Here is a 24,581-nt window from a genome sequence, read left to right on the forward strand (position 1 = left end):
GGTGGAATCGAGGTTACGATAAAAAAAAAATAATAATAATAATAAATGAAATGTATGGAAGAAAGAAATTTCAAAAGTCACATGTTGATTAAAGTCAATAGTAGATCTATAAAAACTGGCGCGATAAAAAAAGACATGTGAGACTTGACTGTCGAAGGAAATGTAAAAATTATGATGGTTGGAGAAAAGAGGAAATAAACTGATGGTAAAAGGAATGTAAATAAAGAAGAAAAACTGTAGGGGAAGATTTTTAGCTACGAAGGAAGCTGGAGTAGCAAAAAGAAACGAAAGAAATAATGGTAATCTTAAAGTATAGAAAATAATGGAAAAGTTTATATAAATGAAAGGCAAGAGAGAGAAGATACAATCAATGAAAAGGAAATGAGAAAGGACTGCTGTAATGAATGTAAAGAAAAACTTATAAAAAATACATTTCTTAGAAATATCCCAAATGAAATGAGCACTTGAGGATAGAAGAGAGGAAAGTGGCTATATGCCGATAGTAAATAAATAAATATACAAATAAATAAATAAATGAATAAATAATTGAATAAATAAAGCATTTCACCTTCCACCATTTTCAGTGTTATTAGAAATTTCAAAATATCGTTTCTCCATTGGTTTCATATATAAAATGTTCCTCTGACCACAGCCATAACCGAATCCAGACAAACAGAACATTATTTTCTCCCTCAACTTTTCCTAGACTTTTTTATGAATGGTTTTCGCTTTCTATTGGGTTTTTGTATTAATGTCCTAATTTCTCCTCCTTCTGTTGCTTCTAATTTGCTTACCCTTATTGTCCTCTTTCTAAAGACTACGAATTTAAAGAGGAAAATAACAAAGTACAATATTAAGTCTCCATTAAATCCAAAACATTCTTACGTCTGTCTCATCCCTCTCCTAAAAGAAACCAGTCATTCTCACAGAACCATCATGGGAATCGTAAGGACGAATTTTTCTTGAATTACTGTTGTTTCATTCCGTAGGGCAGATGAATTCGGTGGCTGCTGCATTTTGATGAGAGTGACCGCAGGGTCCGTTCTGCAAGAAACAATATTTAAACGCATTTAAAGAATTATTTGGGCAGGTGGTTTTTTATAGTATCTATTTTTTTACATGATTTCGACATCTATTCTCCACAATCCGTTCAAGTAATGATAGGGAAATGGAGCATTGTTGGGCATTATTCGAAAGATATCTTTTAAATATTTAAAATGATATCTGCAGGAAGGGTGCGACCATAAAAATAAATTGGAGTAATACCATATAATATATGTTGTTTACCGAATAAAATTCTAAGTAATGATTCTGGTAAACCAATAGAAAAGGCAAAAGGAAATACTTCCTACGTAAACTATAACCTTTCCATTCAAGGGCTGATTTTCAATACGACGAAAAGCTGAAGGGGTGCCAGAGGCAAGAAGCTTACATTTTACGGTGGAGAAAAAAAATTATATTAATTAACGTTCTGAGATATATTTGAAAAAGGCTAATCCGTCTGGATTAAACGTCATTGGATTTTTTCATTTTCTTTACGTGTTTTGAACTTTCTTCGTTAAATATGTTTACCTGTCACGATAACTAAACAAAGTCATAGTTTTTAATTTTTAATTCACAATAAACTAAAGATGTTCTCACTAGCAACAGAACTCCGATATCGTAGTTTTGTTCTCATTAATTTATTTCCTTTGGTTTTATAAACATCTTATGTAATAAATAGAGCAAACATATAAATTAGCAATATGTGTCTCTTTTTAGACCCCAGCTAATGTCTGTATTTACACATACATACCAAGGGTAGCACTTAGCTATAGCACATTTACAATTAAAGACTCCACCATTTATAACACTTCACCCCTTCCCCCCGAAAAGATAGACGCATATCAAGACCTCTATGTAGAGCGCTTTTCTGACATTTTTTAAATTGCAGAATAATGTCATGGTCCTCCCTTGGTCCAACCCACTCCCACCATCAAACCCTCAAACAGCAATATTCCTTCAAGGCAGAAGAGAACTTCACAAAAAATGACTGCTTAATTAATCCGCTAGAGTTCTTTTGCATAACAAAAGAACACTGACGAAGAGGGAAAATGCCAGGGGAAAGGGACAGGGATTTTAGAAGATTATTTATTCCTGAAGTGAAACCTTTTCCGTGTAATGAAATAACGATGAGAGAAGCTGTCCCAAATGGAATGGTGCTTTCATATCACTTTGCGTCCTCAGCGGTATAAAAAGCTGGAACTCTTTGGACGTTCGACTTTTACCTGTCTTACCTATTTCCCAGATGTATACGTTGAATGACATGAATTGAAGTTTGACAGATTCGTAAATAAAATTAAAGAATATTGTTTGTAAGAGCTAGAAGATATGGTGGCTGTTATGCATATATGTATATATTAACTTTATCACATACACAATTGTTCTGTGCATTAGTAGAATTACTAAAAGGACGTCATTCAAACTGGATGGTATCTAATGGAGTATTTATTCAGAAAAAGTTACAAGCTTTCTTGGACAAACAGTCCACATTATCAAGTATCCGTACAATGAGCGGACATGTAGTCAGCTGTAGTTATATCTGTGTGCTGGGTACTTTTAATCCTATAATCGCCTGGCTCCTCCTGTGTGACCCCACCCCTCGTGATCTTGGTCTTTCTCTGCTCCTTCTTCTTCCAGGTGTTCGTTTTCCGTGCGTTCTCTTGCGTTTTTCCTTTGTTTCCTTGCTACTGTGGAGTATACGATTTTTCTAGATATGCTGTCTTCAAAGCCGTTTCCGGTGTTCCCTGCCATTGTGTTGTTGGCGCAAGTTATGAAGGCGTTCTCTAATACCAGTCTGGCCGTTTTCTTGGTGTTCCTGTACAGAAAACTCATATTTTCCCAGTCTATTTTATGATCATTTTCCCAACAGTGTTTGGCAACTGCTGACGTCTGATTATAATGCCTTATATTCTGCAGATGTTGTTTGCTTCGCTCTTAACATGATTTGCCAGTTTCGCCATAGTACCCTTCTTCACAGTCTAGACACGCTGCCGTATAGAAAAGGAACATTTGGTAGGGAAGAAAATAATTAAAGTCCCGGACAACAACTCTATTGCACCCATCAACAGAAAGCTAGATAATTTTAAATTGTTAGGCAGCTACAAAAACACCATTAGGAATAAAATAGTTAGAAACAAAAAGTCGGTAGAGGGGGAAGACATTAGAGAGGGGGGGGATTTATATATGGCAGCGTGTCTAGACCGTGAAGAAGGGTACTATGGCGAAACTGGCAAATCATGTAAAGAGCGAAGTAAACAACATCTACAGAACATAAGGCATTATAATCAGACGTCAGCAGTTGCCAAACACTGTTGGGAAAATGATCATAAAATAGACTGGGAAAATATGAGTTTTCTGTACAATCATCAAAACTAACAAACCTATCAGTGGGGAAAAAAGTGACTTTGTTTAATTTATCAACTAAATCTAGATAATTATATGTGAGAATCGGAGATAGTTCCGAGTAACAGGGACAAGAGCTTGGTAATATATTTTGAGAGTTTATATCATATTAAGTCAACAGTACTGCTAATAGACCGCATAGGATTATTTTCCTTGGGCGTTTTTACTATTCCAAACAAGTAAGGTAACGGGGTAAATTTTGCTGAGAACTGATCTATTAGTTCTGTTTTATCTATAGGGATTTCTTCATCGTGCTGTTGACATCTTTTGTGACTTGATCAAGTGGATTTTTTGTTAGTTTTCGTAAGCCATATCATCACCCAGTAAGGCTTGCATACGTGATATGTAATCAGATTTACGGGTCAAACTTTTCATATAGCAAGAAGGGAAATTACTTTTATGACTAACAGTGGCAGCTTCTTAAACAATACCTTTAATTATGTCAACAGGATTTTGAGAAAGATTACAAAATTTTTCAAATTTACATAGGCACGGCGCAATCTTTAAAGCAGAGGGTCTATTCAATCTAAAGAAGGATAAACCGTATCCGAGTGCACTCACAATATATTAACTTATTTGTTTACTTGATAAGTTTGCATCATAATTATTACATGCCCTATTAGGCCAGTTACTGCTTTCAATAAGATTTTTTTTAGTTTTCTGTCCAGGTTCCTTGTTAGGGCATCTGTAGTCCTACGAAGTTTTCCGTAAATTTCTTGTCGCAGCGAGTCTTTCCAATCAACCGGGACAGAATGATTGAATGAAATTCTGGCTTTTTCTAATGGCGTTTTAAAATCATGGCACTGAATCCACTGAATGGGTTATAACATATTTTCTTAAACGGCGTGGTAGCAAGGATTTAGGGAGCACTTGGTCAGACAGGCACTTTTTCAGGGACTTTAGTTGAATTCTGATTGAATGCGCAGCCAAAAGAGACTTCGAGAAGGCAGTGACTACGCATCTCAAAAGAGGAAACAGGACAGCGAAATAAGCGTAGCTCTCATAATGTGTAACTTAATCACGGAAACATGGAACGTGATGAATATATAAATACAGGCAAATGCCACGAAAGAAAGTGAAACAGCGGAATGGTGCTAGGTCTTTCGACTTACAGTCCTTTACTTAGCAGACTGAAAGATATATAAAAATAAGTTTACAAAGAAAGCTCGAGTAATTGACATATTGGGATTATAAAGGAACAGATGTACCTAGAATACAAAAAAAATTAGGAACAGATTTATGTTATCCTTCACATATACTAGATATTTGCTGTAATAAAGCCCACAAAAAGTTTTATAGTGAAAGGAACATGGAGAAAGAAACCGCTAGAACATTCTTAGCTTTCCTTATTTTTGTGGTTTTGAAACCATAAAATCATTGTTAAAATCTTTTAATATCAACTTGTTTTTTCCTATAATAACAAACTAAAAGGAATGTCAATATATGTATATATATATATATATATATATATATATATATATATATATATATATATATATATATATATATATATATATATATATATATATATATATATATATATATATATATAGTATATATATTATTATAATTAGCAAGAATACGCTAGCAAATCGCCTCCCCTTCTGCTTTGTTGTTTGTTTGTCGTTTCATTTACTGCAAGCTGCCGATCGATAGACACATCTGTCTATCGACTTCGCACGGTCAGAATACAAGAGATTAAAAGATTAAGGCCACTCCCTTAAGCAAATTTTTCTTCGAGGCAAAAGTAATCTGTCTTGGGCGTTTTTCTTACAGGCAAAGCCTCCCCTGCGGGCATCAGGTGCATATGATTCAAACCCCCTATGTGTTGGACGCACCCCCTGCCCCATAGGAGGGGATAAAAGCAGAAACCCACGAGGTCTCGACCTGCACATGCGCGCTGGAAGAACGGGAGTGAAGGAGTCCCCAAATCACAGCCATACCCTTGACCCCTTGATGCCTTTGCATCCTAACCACGTGGCCCTTCAAAGTATTTTTCCTCTGTGAACTCCGGCCAGCACCCACGTGTTCCCTTGGATGCTAGCCGGACCCACGACTGACTCCATTTGCTTGGTATTCGAGAAGTCCCCATTGCCTTGCTCCTTTTACGGAAGCCCCTGCATATCACCACGTGGAAGAAACTCGCCCTCGGAAATCACAAGTCATCCACGGACCGCCTTCTATGCGCCCTCGGAAAATCTGCCACGGTAAAGTGCCCTGGAAGACCTCCATTTCAGTCACGCTTTTGTCTCGTAACACTTGCATATGATTCAAACCCCCTATGTGTTGGACGCACCCCCTGCCCCATAGGAGGGGATAAAAGCAGAAACCCATGAGGTCTCGACCGCACACGAGCGCTGGAAGAACGGGAGTGAAGGAGTCCCCAACTCACGGCCATACCCTTGGCCCCTTGATGCCTTTGCATCCTAACCACGTGGCCCTTCAAAGTATATTTCCTCTGTGAACTCCGGCCACCACCCACGTGTTGCCTTGGATGCTAGCCGGACCCACGACTGACTCCATTTGCTTGGAATTCGAGAAGTCCCCATTGCCTTGCTCCTTTTACGGAAGCCCCTGCATATCACCAAGTGGAAGAAACTCGCCCTCGGAAATCGCAAGTCATCCACGAACCGCCTTCTACGCACCCTCGGAAAATCTGCCACGGTAAAGTGCCCTGGAAGACCTCCATTTCAGTCACGCTTTTGTCTCGTAACACTTGCTTAAATAGAAAGCCAGTAATCACTCTTGTCAAATGTCCGTGCTCCTCGAGTATCAGCAGTGCTAAGCTATCATTAATTCATCGAAGCCCCTTGGCAACCTCATTGCAGCTTCGAATTCATTAAATCTCTTGTCTATTTTCATCACTGGAGTATAATATGCATATCTCTCATTTCAGAGGGACCTTGTATCGTGGAAGCTTCTTAGACTGTGTCTGGAATCCCCCAGTTTCATTCATCCCGTAGGAATCCCCTACAGGATCAGTAATCTACTTGCATTCCTCTTCCCGTACTAACGTTATTTATGTAAATACAATCCTGCAAGTTTGACCACGTGTTTTACGTAATATTTACCTCAGTAACAAGAGCCTTAAGCTCATATGAAATTCCCCTTTGTTTTCCTCTTTTTTATGTTTTCCTGGACCCACGAAGTCAGATTCACAAGGCTAAATTACCTTAAATTGTTGCTACCTGTCTCACAGAGAATATTTCAACAAAACCACCAGGATAAAACAAAAATATATAAGGCAAAAATTTCACCATATAAGTAAACAAGGCAAGAAATTCAGAGCGGTATATCTGAGCAAAATCCCTACCTAATAAATAAAATATATATATATATATATATATATATATATATATATATATATATATATATATATATATATATATATATATATATATATATATATATATATATATATATATATATATATATATATATATATATATATATATATATATATATATATATATATATATATATATATATATATATATATATATATATATATATATATATATATATATATATATATATATATATATATATATATATATATATATATATATATATATATATATATATATATATATATATATATATATATATATATATATATATATATATATATATATATATATATATATATATATATATATATATATATATATATATATATATATATATATATATATATATATATATATATATATATATATATATATATATATATATATATATATATATATATATATATATACAAACACACAAACACACACACACAGACACGTTCTTTGGTTGGCTGAGCTAAAATGTACTGGTGCTATTTACAGCCCAGTACAATAGAGACGCACCACAGAAATTGCTTAGCCGTTAAGAAATGCATAATCAGTATTAATTCTTTCATTGAACTGGTGAAAGAAAGTAAGTTGTATATGATAATCCTCTTCTTATGACATTAGATGTATTTGGATTTTGGATTCTGCACAATTTCATTTCAAGTTTTTTCGCAGAATCCTATGCACAGAAGATTTTGAAAGCCTCGCCTACAAAGATGCTCGTCTTAGACTCTTTTTCGGACTCCTTTCATAGGTTTGGGCTACAGATGCTACAGTTCCTTCATCAACTCATGGTCTACCAGACGGTGGTTTATCAATAACAGAAGCTGTTTCCTTTAATTTCTTCATCCACCTGTGCGGTGCTTCTTTATCGTACTGGATTGTAAACCTTCTTTGGACAGCGACAGTACATTTTAGCTCAGCTAGACAAAGAACGCAGTTTACTTTCTCTTCTAGTGAAACCATGGGTCAACAGCAGTTCTGAAAAAGAAGCAGATTTCAAGCTTCAGAAATTGTGGAAAAAGTTTGATAAAATAGATAATAATAAAACTTTAGAACAAAAAGCTAGGCACATTAGATTAAGTCTATCATGTATAGTTACTAAGATACAAGTACTGTAACCTGCACCATAATTTTATGCTCTCTCTCTCTCTCTCTCTCTCTCTCTCTCTCTCTCTCTCTCTCTCTCTCTCTCTCTCTCTCTCTCTCTCTCTATATCTATCTATATATATATATATATATATATATATATATATATATATATATATATATATATATATATATATATATATATATATATATATATATATATATATATATATATATATTATAATAATTGAATATGAACATTCCATATATATATATATAGTATATAAGAGAATGGAGAGAGTGATAAGAATAACTGTTTAAAATTCTCCAGTCATAAATAAATGTTCATCCCAGCTTGAAAATGCATTGCAATGCGACTTTTATTCTTTGAGAATGCCAGTAGGAAATTTACTTGCGGCGGGAATTTGCATGAAATAGCGACTTCATTTTAAACTTGGATGGGACCAAGTTTTACCTTCTACTTCGAATTGTTAATGAAAGAACTTGGTGCGGACCTGTTCGCCTTCTCAGTATTCTTGGAGAGAAAGTCATTCAGCTTAATTCAGGAAAACGATTAAGAATAAGAACACGAAGAAAGGAACGCGTTTGATTTGAAGAAAAATTAGTTGTTTATAGGAAGAAGAAAAAATTACTAAAACACAGCTTTTCTTAAAATGGAAACATTCCACTTATGAAACACTGATATCGACAAGTAGGAGCGAAATAAAATCTTTAGTTAAGATTAAAAGAAAAGAAACTGTTCGAGAAAATAAGCAACAAAACGTCATGAAATAACGGGAAAATTTTACAAATAACAGCAAAAATACAAGACAAAATGCAATTCTTGTAATTTTGGGGGGGAAACATTAGAAAATATGCAAATCTAAGATATTTCATGAAATAAGCTAGCTTTTATTTTGACATTTGATGGTAAAGTTGCCTACGAAGGGTAGTCTTCATTGATGTTTGAAATTAAAGACGACACGGTTTGAAATGAAGAGAGAGAGAGAGAGAGAGAGAGAGAGAGAGAGAGAGAGAGAGAGAGAGAGAGAGAGAGAGAGAGAGAGAGATAGTTTACTTTTATTTACCCAAATAATTGTCAAGGAATTTCCTACAACAATGATATTTAAGAAGCAACGACCTCAGATGTATTAAAGAGAACATAGTTTCATTCCAATGAACCCACTAATGATCATTCATTTCTTAGTGATTTATTAAATTTGCAAATATACATTCTTCTTTAATAATCCATACATACATAAATAGTGGACGCCCTCTGTTTCCTTTTTGTTCTGTGAATTTTATAAATGGAGTCAGGTCATTATGTGGAAAAGAGTCTTATTTACGTGTTAATACATACAATATTTTCCAATTATTTAAATCATATTAACTTTGTGTTGATAATTCTCGTCACATATGTATGTTCAACCAGTTTTCATATTATATAACTTGAATACTAGTAATAACGAATGTTTGTAGTCATTTAGCCGATTTTCGTTATAATTTTTCCAAACTCTAATTGGATGACATCTCTATCAGAAAGAAACAACAGAGATCAGCAATTGGAAATTCGTTTTCCATAATGCAACATATCACAGCTAATTAACAGGACACTAAACTTTTCACTGGTCTGCTGAATTCTAAGTAACTGATCTGGATCGATTTCTCAATAGTCGTGGCAAATTATTGGTGTACTGAAAGCGTAGTTTAAGGAAATTTAAAAGCATCTCGGAATCAGAATATGTTTCCTTCCATAAATGCTTCATAGACATGTGGAGAGAGAGAGAGAGAGAGAGAGAGAGAGAGAGAGAGAGAGAGAGAGAGAGAGAGAGAGAGAGAGAGATCAAAATAAGTTTGGAAGTTCCCCTGCAATCTCTTAACAATCTCTTTCCACGATTATCCCAAAATCTGAGACTCAGGTCCGACAGAACAAGTAGGGAGTAAAAGTTTTTGCTAATTAGTTTCAGAGTCTCTAGGAACGGCAAGGAAAAGACGTGACTTGGATTAAACTGAATTCAACCTCATTTTCCATTAAAATCTTTTCTGGGCGTGTGAAGGAATAAACTGCTTAACTGTCGTGAAGTCCATCAGCTTTCTAGCACCACTGACACTAAACAAATAAAAAAAAAAATATAGAAGCCATCTTTCATATTATACTGCTAGTCCACTGATGACTTAGAAACTGTTAATGGCGTACGTTGGTATTTGAATGGCCTTTGATAATCCAGAAAATTAACTTTCAACGTTATCTTTATCTTTGGGGCAGGTTTATTCCCACCTTCTCTTACCGCCTGTGTATTCATCTGAAATCTTCGTTCTTTCGTCAGGCACCCGATAAATGAAAATGTGTCAATATTTCTTCACTAAAAAGTACGTTCCCGTGAGCCCAAGTCACTGGCCAGTCTAAAAGGCAAGGATATATGCATTAAATTTTCGCAACCACCCGACCAAGAGCTTGAAGTAATACTGACTGTCGAGTACGATTCCGCCCGTCAGTTCCAGACCGGCAAGATTGTCAGCCACCACTACAGTGCTTGAGGAGCCTTGGCAACGGGGAGCAGTTCCAGGTGTCGTCAAATTCATTTGCGAGGTTGGCAGTCGGGAGCTCATGTGATCCTCAGCAGTTACTTGGTTGACTTGTTTGTTTGTTTGTTGTCAAATTGGTATCTGTATATAACGTGCTATTGTTATATTAATAATCTTGAGCGTTTATTAACTTTGTACGCAAAACTCTTATGGTGCAGTGTAATATTAAATTTTACTTTCTATGGTTTACCGATTAATGAGAGTTCTATAAGCAATTGCATGAAACCAAATGTAAAAGTTTTAAAATTCTCGGATATGTACAGGTGCAAATCATGCGTGAAAGAAGCGTTTCTTTCACGTGTATTAATATGCAAGTAATTATAAAACATGTTAACAACTATAAAAAATTAACGTGGTCTTTCGTTATAGAAGTGCTGGAGAACATTATAATCATCTTTATGCATTTCACCGTGCGGATGGTAGTTAGCATCCTTATATACATAGAGAGAGAGAGAGAGAGAGAGAGAGAGAGAGAGAGAGAGAGAGAGAGAGAGAGAGAGAGAGAGAAAGAAAAAAGCTAGCTGAACACAACCAGAGATATATAAACCCATGTTGCTTCGGTCGAATTTCATAATTTCGGTCAGTGGATTTTTCTCAGAGATTTCCTTTGAAGGGAAATGTATTTACCTGATCTGTCTGTCTGTTTGTCTGTCTGTCTACCTGTCTGTCTGTCTCTGTGCGCCCCTCCAGCTGTTTGACGTTTTGTGCTTCGATCTTTTTTTATCTCTTTCTATTTCTCTATGTTAGTCTGAGTATGTCCGTTGTGGCACAGGGAATAATATAAATTTTCAAGCCTATTATATTTTAAACATCAACTGAAAAGAAATGACAGTTTCTATATGTTATGCTTGATTTAAAGTTTAAATTTGCTTCCATAAATTTTCACAAATTCCCAAATGTGCGTATAAAAGAGAAAAGCGATTCTTCTAAAATTAAGTTTTTAACGCTCACATATACACTGCTGCAGCAGAGTTCCTCTGGGTTACAGCGAAATTTATTGGGAAACAGAAACCATTTCATTCCAGGCGACAGCTGACATCTGATATCAGCAATTTCTTACAACTGTTTTTAATGTGCTCTTTTTTACGAGCGCCCACTTCGAATCAGGGTCCATATACCAAACAAGTCCCTGTCAATCAGTTTGCTGAACTTACTTAGCAATTTTTGTGTCAAAAACTCAACACTTATCATACAAAGGATACAAATAGAACACTAATGGGAAATACCTTTTTTTTTACCTTCGCTCTTTGGAGACTTTAAAATTTAGGATTCTGTTTATTTTTTTTTTAACAGGGTGGCGAAATAGGCAAAATAAATAAAAGAAAGGAGAGAAGGGAAAACGCCATTTGGGAAAAGATAACAGAGAAAAATTTGGTAAAATAAAAATACGACATCATAATATTGATAATTAGAATACTAACACCGGTAATTAATAAGCTGTCAGACAGATGGGTATGTGCTGACTCAAAGGTGATTACAATGAACTCGAAAAATATTTGAGAGAGACTTGATAAAATTCAAGTTGACCATTTTCCTTTTCCCTAGCTCAGTGACGGAACTGACCCTTGGGAGCTTTCGTTCCCTGTTACACTTCTGTTATGCTTATAATTTATGGACTTTATATTAGAAATTCTCGAATGAATCAATATCAAGAGACCAAGAACAAGTAGAACAATGCCAGCTGTTACAATATAACTCCAGAGAGTCCGTAAAGTTATAGTGAGCAGTAAGTTAATCAAGTAGCTTAAAACTCATAGGTAAGGAGACAATATTAAAGCAAGAAATAGATAAATTACCGCATGTAATCGTAAGTGGAAGACAAAAAGTAACTGACGGTTTATGTACATACGTTAAGGGAAATTTATTTCTTCCTTCGTTTTGTTTAGGACTTTATTTTCCATTCGCTTTCTAGACGTTAAATATAGAATTATATGCTACGTTGTGGCGGGATTTCACAACCACACACTCACACTAACAAAAAAACAGCACATACACTCACCTCGTACTAAGCTAGGCCTACGATTCCGGACGGGAAAGTTTTGCCAAGCAGAAGGAGGTCACGGAGTCACCACAACCGCCGATGACGCCAACGCTCACCACACAACCACAGTCCACAACCAAGAAAACAACAACCCAACCAGTACACAAACACGACCCAAAACAAGACTCAAAAAGACTCAACCACGAAGACTCAAACTCAACTCACTCGGAACACAGCAGAAAAAAACAACCAGGCTATCACACGACACCGATCACGCAACCAATACAGCACAAAACCCAAAACATGCCTAAGTACAACCACTCTAACCACAAAGCCTCCAAACACCAAATCACACAAACTGAAACAAAAAAAAGCAACCCAAAACTCCGATCAACCACCGGAAAAACCGTCCTTCCAGCAAAATATCTCTGTCAAGACTCCCGCTCCCCAGTCACGATCACAGTTCCGCGCACTCCCAAAACAACAAAACACGAAACCTCACAGACCATCAAAAAACAAAAGAAAACCACACTCTTAACGACATCATTCAACAATTATGTACGCCGTCGTTCGTTCTCTCTCTCTCTCTCTCTCTCTCTCTCTCTCTCTCTCTCTCTCACAAGACGTCGTCAAATGCAATAACCTCATTCCTCCATATTACTCCCCCACTACATTTGACGACGTCTTCTCACACACACACTACCCAGATTTTATATAGCCTTAGGCAGGACCCACGGATGCTCCGGAACAGGCCCCCTGGGTCTTGTTCGAGGGCCCTCATGCATTCTCTCTGTCTCTACTCCCTTCTCAGCACCATTTTCACTCAACCCCTCCACACGCACACTACCTTCCTCATCACTATCCTGACCTATTTCACCCACCACTTTATCCACACCCTCCAATTCTGCCCCAAATATCTCTCCAAATTCTGCCACTAACCCATTCAACTCATTCATAGTTCTGTCCAGCTCTCGCAAAGACTCATCCATACTGCCAATCACCTGCCTACTAGTAGGTTCCTTTCCCACCGAAATTTCACTCACCCCAGTCAACTCAAACCCACACACACTGTATGTATCATTCATGCTATTCTCAGTATTGCATGCCCTATCAATCATTCTCACCCCCGCAAGCACACCCTTATCACACAACTTACGCTTCTTCTGTTCACTTACTTCCTCCAACTTCCTCCGCTTTCTTCCATACTCAACCAACACCAACTGGCGGTCCTCCAGACCCATTTGCTCACCGAAACTCGGCTCGCATTTATTCGTCCTCAACCAATCACTCATAGCACTCTCCCGAACATATTGCGGCACCTCTCTCCATCTACGCAACTGGCTATGATGTGCCCTAATCTCATTCACACTTCCATCCAATTGTAGTTTTCCTAAAACGTAACTCAATCCACTTGGCCCCACCTCCAAAATCTTATCTGGCCCATCAAATTTCTCTCTCATCTTACTTACCTTCATTCTCCCTCTCTCAATCACCTCTCTCAATACTCTATCTCCAACCCCAAAACTTTAAAATCTTTCACTCGCCCTCTTCCACAACCCACGGTCATCCTCTGTTAACCCCAACCTTGGTCTAACCACCCTCTCAAAATTTAACACATATTTCGAAGGAGACATACCCAAGCTCTTATGCAACGTGGAGTTATACACCCACACTGCACGTCCAACATGTACATCCCAATCGTCATCACATGTACTCATCATCCGCAAAATCTCTGTCATCGTTCTCACAGTTCTCTCAGCCAAACCATTCGCACTCGGCATATACGGAGTGGCATACACATGCACAATACCCCACTGCCTCAACATTTCCTCAAACTGCCACCCCACAAACTCAGGCCCATTGTCACTCAACATTCTCACAGGCCTACATACACACATCGGCATTATTACTTGCCCTACCATTCGCGCAACAGTTTCACTCCTTTTATCCTTGATGGGGACTGCATATACAAACTTACTCATGTGATCCACCATCACAATCATTCCCACATGCCCTCTAGCAGTCCGTGGTAATGACACACAATCAATCACAACCATCTCAAACAATTCTTTCATCTGCAGTCGTAAGACTGGCGGATTTGCTTGCACACTCTGATATTTCCCTCTCTGACAATCTTCACACATGACAGCTACATCCGCACAAATCTTGCTCAACCCAGGCACATACAATCTCTCTTTCATACACCCCCACAACTTATTCTTTCCTAAATGCCCAAAACGATCATGTACCAACAGACACATACTCACGGCTGCATCGAAGGAAAACACCGGTATATACATCCCTTCATTACACAACCCCTCCTGATGCAAAAAGTACACCACATTCCTACACACCACAAACCGTCCAACAACCCTCCTGTATTCATCCAACTCAGGGGGCCAATCCTCCACTCTCACCCCCACAATACACACCGGCGTAACATACTGACCCCCACACTCTGATCCTGCATTTGCTCAACCTGTTCCTCACTCAACAAATCATTCTCACCCCCAGCAATATCAATCATTCCGATGAAATTCGCTACAACCACGTCACCGTCCTGCATCCTAATTATTTCTCTGCCCCCCTTCCTAAGAACCCCCTTCCCTACATCTACACTCACATCATGCACTCTCAGAAAATCTACCCCCAACAAAAAACAAGTTGGCATATCATCCTTTGCCATGATTATGAAATCATGAACCATTTCCAAACCCCCTAACTTGATCTTTAATTGTATTTCTTCCCGAACCAAAACACTTCCTTGCCCTAACCCATGTATCCTCACACCTGCAGACTGCTTTTTCACTCTCCAATCACACCCCCCAAGTTCACTCACCACCAAATCACTCACCCAAGAAACCTGTGCCCCCGTATCAACCAAGCCACAATACTCACCATCATTTACCCCCACAAATGTTACCATTTTCCCTTGCGTGTCATGCATGCACACTCTCACTGCCACACTCATTTGGCCACCTGCCTCACAATCATCTTCACTACATTCACCCTCAGCCAGCCCACTACATTCACCCTTGGCCAGCCCCCTACTTTCACACTCCAAAGCCTCATGCTTTCTGCCACCCACCTCCTCCACCAACCAATTACAGCTATCTTCCTGACACTGAATATTCAAAACCCCATGCTCACTACCCACATTTAACTCCCCTTTATACTCAACTGGTCTGCTCCACTCATAGTGCAAAACCACTCTGATTCCAAACAAATCTGCTACCGCCAAAAACAATTGTACCAACATTCTCTCGTTGTCTACCCCTTCCTCCTCCATGCACACCCCCAACCTTGCCCGTAACTCATTCACGTTCTCAGGTACCCCTTTAACCAAACCCCTATTTTCCAAATCTTTTAACCCCCAAAATAAGCATTTCCAAACCCGATCACTCCCCACAAACCTTTCCCTTACAACCAACCCCGCAGGAACCTTGTTCAGGTCCCAGTCACTTTCCACAGTATTAACCCCCTCACCATACATTCTCGACATTGCATCTGCAATCACATTCTCAGCCCCCATATATACTCTATCTCAAAATCAAACTCACTCAAATCCTTAATCGTCCTTGCAACTCTAGCATTCACACTCCCTTTCTTAATCATATACATCAATGGGCGATGATCCGTCCTCACAATAAACTTCACCCCATACAAAAACACACTCAAAGCCTTAACACAAAACCTTATTGCAGCTAGTTCTGTCTCAGCAACAGAATACTTCCGTTCTGCCTTATTAAAAGCCTTACTTACATATGCAATTACCCTCAACTGATCCTCTCCATTTACCCTCTGCATTTGCACCAAACACCCCCATGCTAAACTTACTTGCGTCAGTAAACAACTCAAGCTTACTCGCACCCTCACTATAGTCTGGGAAAGCCAAAGTGACATCTCTAGCAGCCTTCTCTTTCAATCTCTCAAATGCCTCTACCATCTGCTCACCCTACTTTAACCTAGTGCAATTCCTCTTTCCTGTCCATTCAGTTAATGGTTTGCCTACTCCTGAACAGTCCCTGACAAATTTCCTCCCAAACTCGATCAAGCCCAAAAAGCCTTTTAACTCAAAGCACTGTCTGGGGACGTGGGAATTCCCTTACCTTTTGCACAAACCTTTCACTCTTCCTTATGCCGCTCGCACTCACCACATGCCCAAGGAATTCCACCTCCCCAGCCAACCATGTACACTTCTCAAGTTTCACCTTCACCCCCACCTCCTCCAACCGCTCCAACACCCTTTCAAGCAACTCCATATTCTCTGCAACAGTCTCACTCGCAATCAAAATGTCATCTATAAACACAGTCACCTTCTTCCGATCAAAACCCGCCAAGACCACATTCATTGCCCTTTGAAAGCAGCAGGTGCATTAGCCAATCCAAAGCTCAACCTTCTAAACTGGTAGTGGCAACTGCCACTTGAAAAAGCAGTAACTGGCCTGCTTTCCTCCTCAAGCGGCATCTGGTAATAGCCCCTTACCAGATCCAATTTGGTAAATACTTTCATCCCACACATCTTATACACACAATCGGACACCACATTCATCGGAAATCGTTCCTTCACAGTCACCTCATTCACCTTCCTGTAGTCCACACACATTCTCAAACTTCCATCCGGCTTTCGTACAGGGACTATGGGGCTATTCCAGGCACTCTCACTCTTCTCAATCACCCCCACCCTCTCAAGCTCCTCACACTGCTCCTCGATCTCCCGAGTGACAGGCGGGGAAAAGTGTCGGGGACGCTGATATATAGGGGTTTCGTCTTCCAAAATTATTTTGAATTCTGGAAGCTTAGACTCCCCAAAATCCTGGTCACCACGACTCAACGCCCCCCGCCTATCCCACAACATTTGCACCAACCGGTCCCTTTCGTTATCGCCAACATTTTCATTCACTGCAACTCTTCTTTTCAACTCCTCATACTGCCAATCACTACCCTCTTTCATACAACCTGTCATTACCTGTCGTAGCTCAACGTATCTCTCGTCATCTACATTCACCAACGTATATAAAACCCCTACGCAATCTCCCTCACGTATACCCCGCGCTCGTTTTTTTCTCACGCTCGGCAATGAAGTCATGAACTCCCGGAGATTCTCCATATCCAAAACCCCATCATACACACACACATTTGCCCTCACTAACTTCCTCATATCCACACCCTCAACCACATATTCACACTCATCACTGTTGGCTATCCCAAGACCATCTGGCCATGCAACCCTTACACTCACAACCTCACCCACCTCCCGTGGCACCTTCACCCTCTCTCTTGCCACCAGTGGTACTCCCTTCCAGAACTTGTGCTCTACTCTTCCATCCTCACCCAAATACAAACCCCCCTGTACAGCCCCCTTCATATGCAACTCTATTACACTCTCACTCGGACGGACCACCATCCCACACCCCTTCAAAAATCTATATCCTAACAACATATCGTATTTATCATTAGCCCCCTCAATCACACAAAAATCACTCTCGTCCATCACTACCCCACCAATTTCTATCTTTTCACACATCATCCCTACTATAGGTACCCCTAAATTTCCTATCCCACGGACCTCACCCTTACAATTCCTTATCTCACACTCACCCGTAACTTATCGTACCCATTTTTAAACAACACATTTACACTACACGCAGTATCAATCAGAGCAATCAAACACACACCCTTACAAATCACTTGCACGCTCATACACTCGTGCATTTTACCCCCAAACCCTTTCTCATGCATCAACCCTTCACGCACATGCATTACCCTCACCGTCTGCATTCTGGAGGATCCACCCAACTGAACCCCCTCACTAATTAGTTTCCCGAACTGGTACTCTGCCCCACTCTCATTCGCCAACACACACTCGCCACATGACCTTCCACCCCACATTCGGTACACTTTGCTCTCCCTTCCTTACACATCCTGGCATAATGCCCATTTTGCCCACAGTTACCACAAATTATGCCCCCATGGGTACCCCGACAGCCACTGGCTATATGTCCTATCTGCCCACACCTATAACACTTGGTACCCCTAACCTTCTTACATTCACTCACCAAATGCCCCGTTTCTCCACACCCAAAACAAGCTCCCAGTGCCCACCGACATTCATTTTTCTTATGCCCCACTTTCCCATACCTATAACATTTCTGTCCTAGATCATAACTAACTAACCCTACCCTTCCAATACTACTACTTCTATCTCTCTGTGTCCCCTTGATATTTGCATTATTTACGTTTACACTTCTATCAACTACTTGCTCTGCCATCCACCTCGGTCCTGCCAAAACTGCTTCCCTATAGCTTCTAAATTCTGGTACCTCTGCCCTAACGCTAACACTCCTACTCTCTTTCGCGCATCTGTCAACTTCATGGTCTTCAACCAGATCCAAAATTTCATTCCACCTCAACCTTTCATTCATCCACTTCATCTTTTCCTTGCGCTTCCTATTTATGAACTCATACACACCCTCGGGTACCATCTCCAACAACTTTCGTACTAACTCTTTGCACTCATTTATTCCCTCATCACCAAATTTCCTTCTGGGTAATGTTTCCAACCGACAGACGTACATATCCAAAGATTCACCATCATTCATTCTTACCTCATTGAAATCATGTTTCCTCTTATACTTAACACTATTTTTTGTCCTTCTTGCCTGTTCTATAATCCTACTTTTAATACTTTCATAGGACACATGACCTACACTCATCACCACCCCATACATACTCAGCAAAAACCCTGTTAAGAACCCCCCTAACTCTCGTGCCCATACCCTCTTATTCTCTCCATATTTAGCCATGCAATAACCTTCATACTCCCTGAAAAAAATCCCTTATATCCCTACTTCCATACTCTTCATACTTCTCACACCATGGCACTTCTCTCACATACATAGCCTTCCGTACTTCTTTCTCACTGTCACTGTCGCTGCCGCTAGTTTCACTCTGACCTTTCTTACACTCTTCCGAATACAGTGAATCCACTTCCACACTAACATCCATCTTCCCAACTGCACTTTTCTTACCCTTCTTCTCAACTACCCTTATCCAATCTTCACTATCCAACTCACTTTCATCTTGTTCCTTACTCTTTTCCAATTTCCCAATATCAACTTTCTTCTCATCCTTCCTAAGCCCCTTTCCTTTTTTCTTCTTTTCCTCACCCCCTTTCTTAACCTTGTCCTGTCATTTACCTTTAGCCAGCATCTCTCCCTTCTTTTCCTTCTTTATTGCACTTAAATCACTTCCATCACTCTCATCTCCACTCTTCTCTACCTTCTGCAACCCTTCTGGCCCTTCCCAAGACCCAGGGGAACCTCCTCCTACAGCCCCTTCTCCAAAGAACTCCTTAAGCATTCCCTTCATCATTTCCTGCATCCTGCTTACTGCAGACTCTAACTTCTTATCCATTCTTTCTTCAGACTCTTTCACCCCCTCTTTCATCTCCTCTTTCATTTCTTCTTTTGCACTCCTTAGCATTCCCCCCATCTCCTCCAACTGACTCCTCAACTCCTCATTCTCACTCCTCAGCCTCCCATTCTCCTCCTCCAGCCTACCCTGGAGTTCCCTAGCCACCCGGAGTTCCTCTCTCAGTCTCTCTATCTCAACCATCCTGACCTCTTACTCTCACTCTACCCACCACAAAACAATCCTAACTGTAAATACACAACAGCACCACGTTGGGCGCCAAATAATGTGGCGGGATTTCACAACCACACACTCACACTAACAAAAAAACAGCACATACACTCACCTCGTACTAGGCTAGGCCTACGATTCCGGACAGGAAAGTTTTGCCAAGCAGAAGGAGGTCACAGAGTCACCACAACTGCCGATGACGCCAACGCTCATCACACAACCACAGTCCACAACCAAGAAAACAACAACCCAACTAGTACACAAACACGACCCAAAACAAGACTCAAAAAGACTCAACCACGAAGACTCAAACTCAACTCACTCGGAACACAGCAGAAAAAAACAACCAGGCTATCACACGACACCGATCACGCAACCAATACAGCACAAAACCCAAAACACGCCCAAGTACAACCACTCTAACCACAAAGCCTCCAAACACCAAATCACACAAACTGAAACAAAAAAAAGCAACCCAAAACTCCGATCAACCACCGGAAAAACCGTCCTTCCAGCACAATATCTCTGTCAAGACTCCCGCTCCCCGGTCACGATCACAGTTCCGCGCACTCCCAAAACAACAAAACACGAAACCTCACAGACCATCAAAAAACAAAAGAAAACCACACTCTTAACGACATCATTCAACAATTACGTACGCCGTTGTTCATTGTCTCTCTCTCTCTCTCTCTCTCTCTCTCTCTCTCTCTCTCTCTCTCTCTCTCTCACAAGACAAATGCAATAACGTCATTCAAATCCATAACGTTATTCCAAATATATGTAATCATAATATTATATATATATAATATATATGTAATATATATATATATATATATATATATATATATATATATATATATATATATATATATATATATATATATATATATATATATATATATATATATATATATATATATATATATAGGGGTACGTTAGTAAGTAAATACCTCAAGGAGAAGAAAACTGAAATGTGGACCTCCTAAGTTATACATGGGAGGGTGAGAGTAAATGCTGGTTTGATAATCTTAGCTGATGTGACATAAAGAGAGAGAGAGAGAGAGAGAGAGAGAGAGAGAGAGAGAGAGAGAGAGAGAGAGAGAGAGAGAGAGGGAGGGAGAGAAGTGGAGGGGTGTGGGGGTCACCGGTAAGGACATGAGCCCTTCAAATTATCTGGTTAAAAAAATGCGGAGACGACAACCGGTGAAGAGTAAAAACGAGGAGAGTAAAGAAAAAAAGAAGAAAATATATAAAATGCGTTTTTGTAAAGTATCATAAAGATGAAATTAAAAGGAGATAAGAAAAGAAGGACTACGAAAGAAGGAGGAGAGAAAGGAAAAAATTAGGAAAACTATAAGGATGATGAAGAACAATGACGGAAAAATGCAAAAAAATCAATGAAGAACATCAAGTTATTACAAACACGTTTACGACAGAGAGAACATATTGGTAAAGGAACGACGCAAATGATTTAAAAATAAAGACAGTGATGTAGAATGAAATTTAGAACTGATGCAGCTAACTTACTGGAGTCAGCAATGAAACTCATCTCTGATGACTACAAAACTGTCAGCATGAAAAATGTAAATAAAAAGATAAGTGAAAAGGTTTTTATCGGAATGAAAAAAGTTAGGAAACGGGACCTCAATGCAGCTGAGATAAAAAGGCTACGGAATATAAAGGATGGCTTAATTTTCGCGCCTCGTAATTCAGAGCGGAACCATTCTTATATTATTTAAGCTACTCCCATTATTTTTCTACAGAATTTGACCTTGAATCATTTTGAAAAATCAGGCGAATAAATTTTAAAAGAAGAAGCACTCAGTAGGGGGAAGATCCTATTTTTTACATCGTAGGTAAAAGTTATGGCATAATTGCAATCATAACTTTGCACGTCCATAGGATAAGGGTTGATTCACACTACAGGTCCGGTCGCGCTCCGCTCTCGCTCCGCTCCTGGTCCTGGTGCATTCACACTTCCGGTCTGCTCTCGCTCCGCTCTCGGTCCCATCATTTCATCTCTCTCAACACCAGTGGAAGTCTCACCACCGGCTGCGGAGGATGTGTGACTTTTCTGTAGCTGATTTGGCAATAATCGCCATTGCACTTGATGAAGAAGAAGAAGAAAGAAAGCAAAGTCGAAAAAGGAAGAGATTGTGGGTTCATCCTATGTTGCAGGATAGGAAGAGTGAAGGAGAATTTCATACTCTGTATCCTCGTCTTATTGATGATGAGAGTAAATTCCACAGTTATTTCAGAATGAACATTGGAACATTTGAGAAAATACTATCCAAAATTGAGGGTGACCTGAAAAAGGAAAACACACCATTCAGAGAAGCAATCACTCCAAGAGAAAAACTGGCTGTGTGTCTAAGGTAAGGAAAAGCAAAGATGTGACTGAGATTTATTTTGCAGTACGGCTCAGATGATCATCACAATGATTATGAAGGGAAAACAGAAAGATCCTGCTGGTTAAGCCACTGTGAGGTGCATGCAGGCTGCAGAGGTGATGGCGTCCCGTGGATGTGCTCCTGGCATTGTGCTGCTTGTTGCAATTGTTGTGTAGGCTGACTACTTCTGGATGAGGAAGTAGAGAACTGCGACAGAGCAGGTGATGCTGAAGGTTGGGGGCACACATTCTGTGCTAGCGGTGCATATGCCTGTGCGTTTTGGTCATGAATGTATTTTCCTTCAATTTCACTTACTAATAAAAACACCTTTGTTTTAATAAAATGTTGATCAGCTGGACTGAATTTCTTAACAGTAGTTGCCATCAATGAAAAGAAGGTATCTATTGGTTCTGGGGCCTGTTCTTCCTTCTTGTTTTCTAATAAATATCTCATAAGAGAAGCAGATGCACTAATGTTTTTTTCCTGTGCTTTTCTCTTACGTGTGAGACGTTCTTGCTGAGGGAGTGTAACGTGTGCAACTTGTGCAACACCAACAGCCTCGTCGTTTTCTTCTCTTTCTTGTTCACTACATAGGCCTACTTCTTGTGTGTCATCGTGTTCTGCATAATTTGAAATTTCAGAGTCACTTCCAGCCTGTGGTAGAGATGTAACTCGTGTTCTGTCCTTCATAAATACAGACAAAAATGACATTTGATCTTCATACTTCCATTTCTGGCTATTAGCAGCAGCCTGTCCACTCTTTGTTTTCCTATTTTTGTGTTTTCGATACTGCGATCGCAGGCATTCCCAGCGTTCCTTACACTTAGATCCTGAAAATAAGTAGAAAACGTGATTAGTTATTCCCTCTATTGTTTCATTGCAGGTTTTTGGCAACCGGGGATTCCTACAAATCAATAGCTTTCAGCTATCGTCTAGGCCATTCAACCACTCAGGATATTGTACTAGAAGTTTGCCATGCAATAATGAAAAACCTTATGGCCGAGGCTATACCAACACCAAGTAAAAATGATTGGAAGCGAATTGCAAATGAATATTGGACGCAGTGGAACTTCCCAAACTGCATTGGTACACTGGATGGTAAACATGTGGTAATTGAAGCACCAGCAAATAGTGGCTCCCTATATCTCAACTATAAAAAGACATTTTCTGTTGTTCTATTAGCTTTGGTTGATGCAAACTACCGTTTTATATGGGTTGATGTAGGATCTTATGGTAAGAATAGTGACAGTGGAATTTTTACCAATTCCAAACTTTGCAAATACCTGGATGATGAGCAACTGAATGTACCAGAAGATGTTGCACTTCCTGGCACTGATGTGCTTGCACCATATGTTATAGTGGGAGATGAGGCTTTCCCTCTGAAGAGAAATTTAATGAGGCCCTACCCAGGTTCACAGACTGAACATAATGTAGAAAAAAGGATTTTTAACTATAGATTATCAAGAGCCAGGAGGATAGTTGAGTGTACATTTGGTATTCTAGTGCAAACCTTCAGAATATATTTAAGGAAACTTAAAGCTATGCCTTCTAATGCTAATGCAATTATTACAACAACATGCATACTTCACAATCCGATACACCCAAATATTGTTGCAATACCAGATACTGTTGTCATGCCTCCATCAAATACAGTACGTCCAATGAGAGGAAGAGGGGAAATGCTACAAGGGAGGCTTTTGGCGTGAGAGAAACACTAAAAGACTATTTCAGCTCCCCAGTTGGTTCAGTGCCTTGGCAAAATGATAAAATATAAATAAACAAACATAATTGTATAGGAATATTGTTCAGCGAGGCTAGGAAATACATTTCCGCAGTGATGTTAAGCTATTATTATACATATTGAATTTCTTTCTTCTATTATTAAACATATGTAATTTCTTTTCTTTCAGTGCCTTGGCAAAATGATAAAGTATAAGTATACAAAGATAATTGTATAGGAACATTGTTTAGTGAGGCTAGGAAATGCATTTGCGCAGTGGACATTAGGATACTATTATGTACATTGAATTTCTTACCTTCGCAACCCAGCTGCCTGCTGACTTCCACCCAGCTTCTTCTTTTCGCCACATTATCACTATAGTGCAGCGA

The sequence above is a fragment of the Macrobrachium rosenbergii genome, chromosome 46, assembly GCF_040412425.1.
Source record: "Macrobrachium rosenbergii isolate ZJJX-2024 chromosome 46, ASM4041242v1, whole genome shotgun sequence".
NCBI lineage: Eukaryota > Metazoa > Arthropoda > Malacostraca > Decapoda > Palaemonidae > Macrobrachium > Macrobrachium rosenbergii.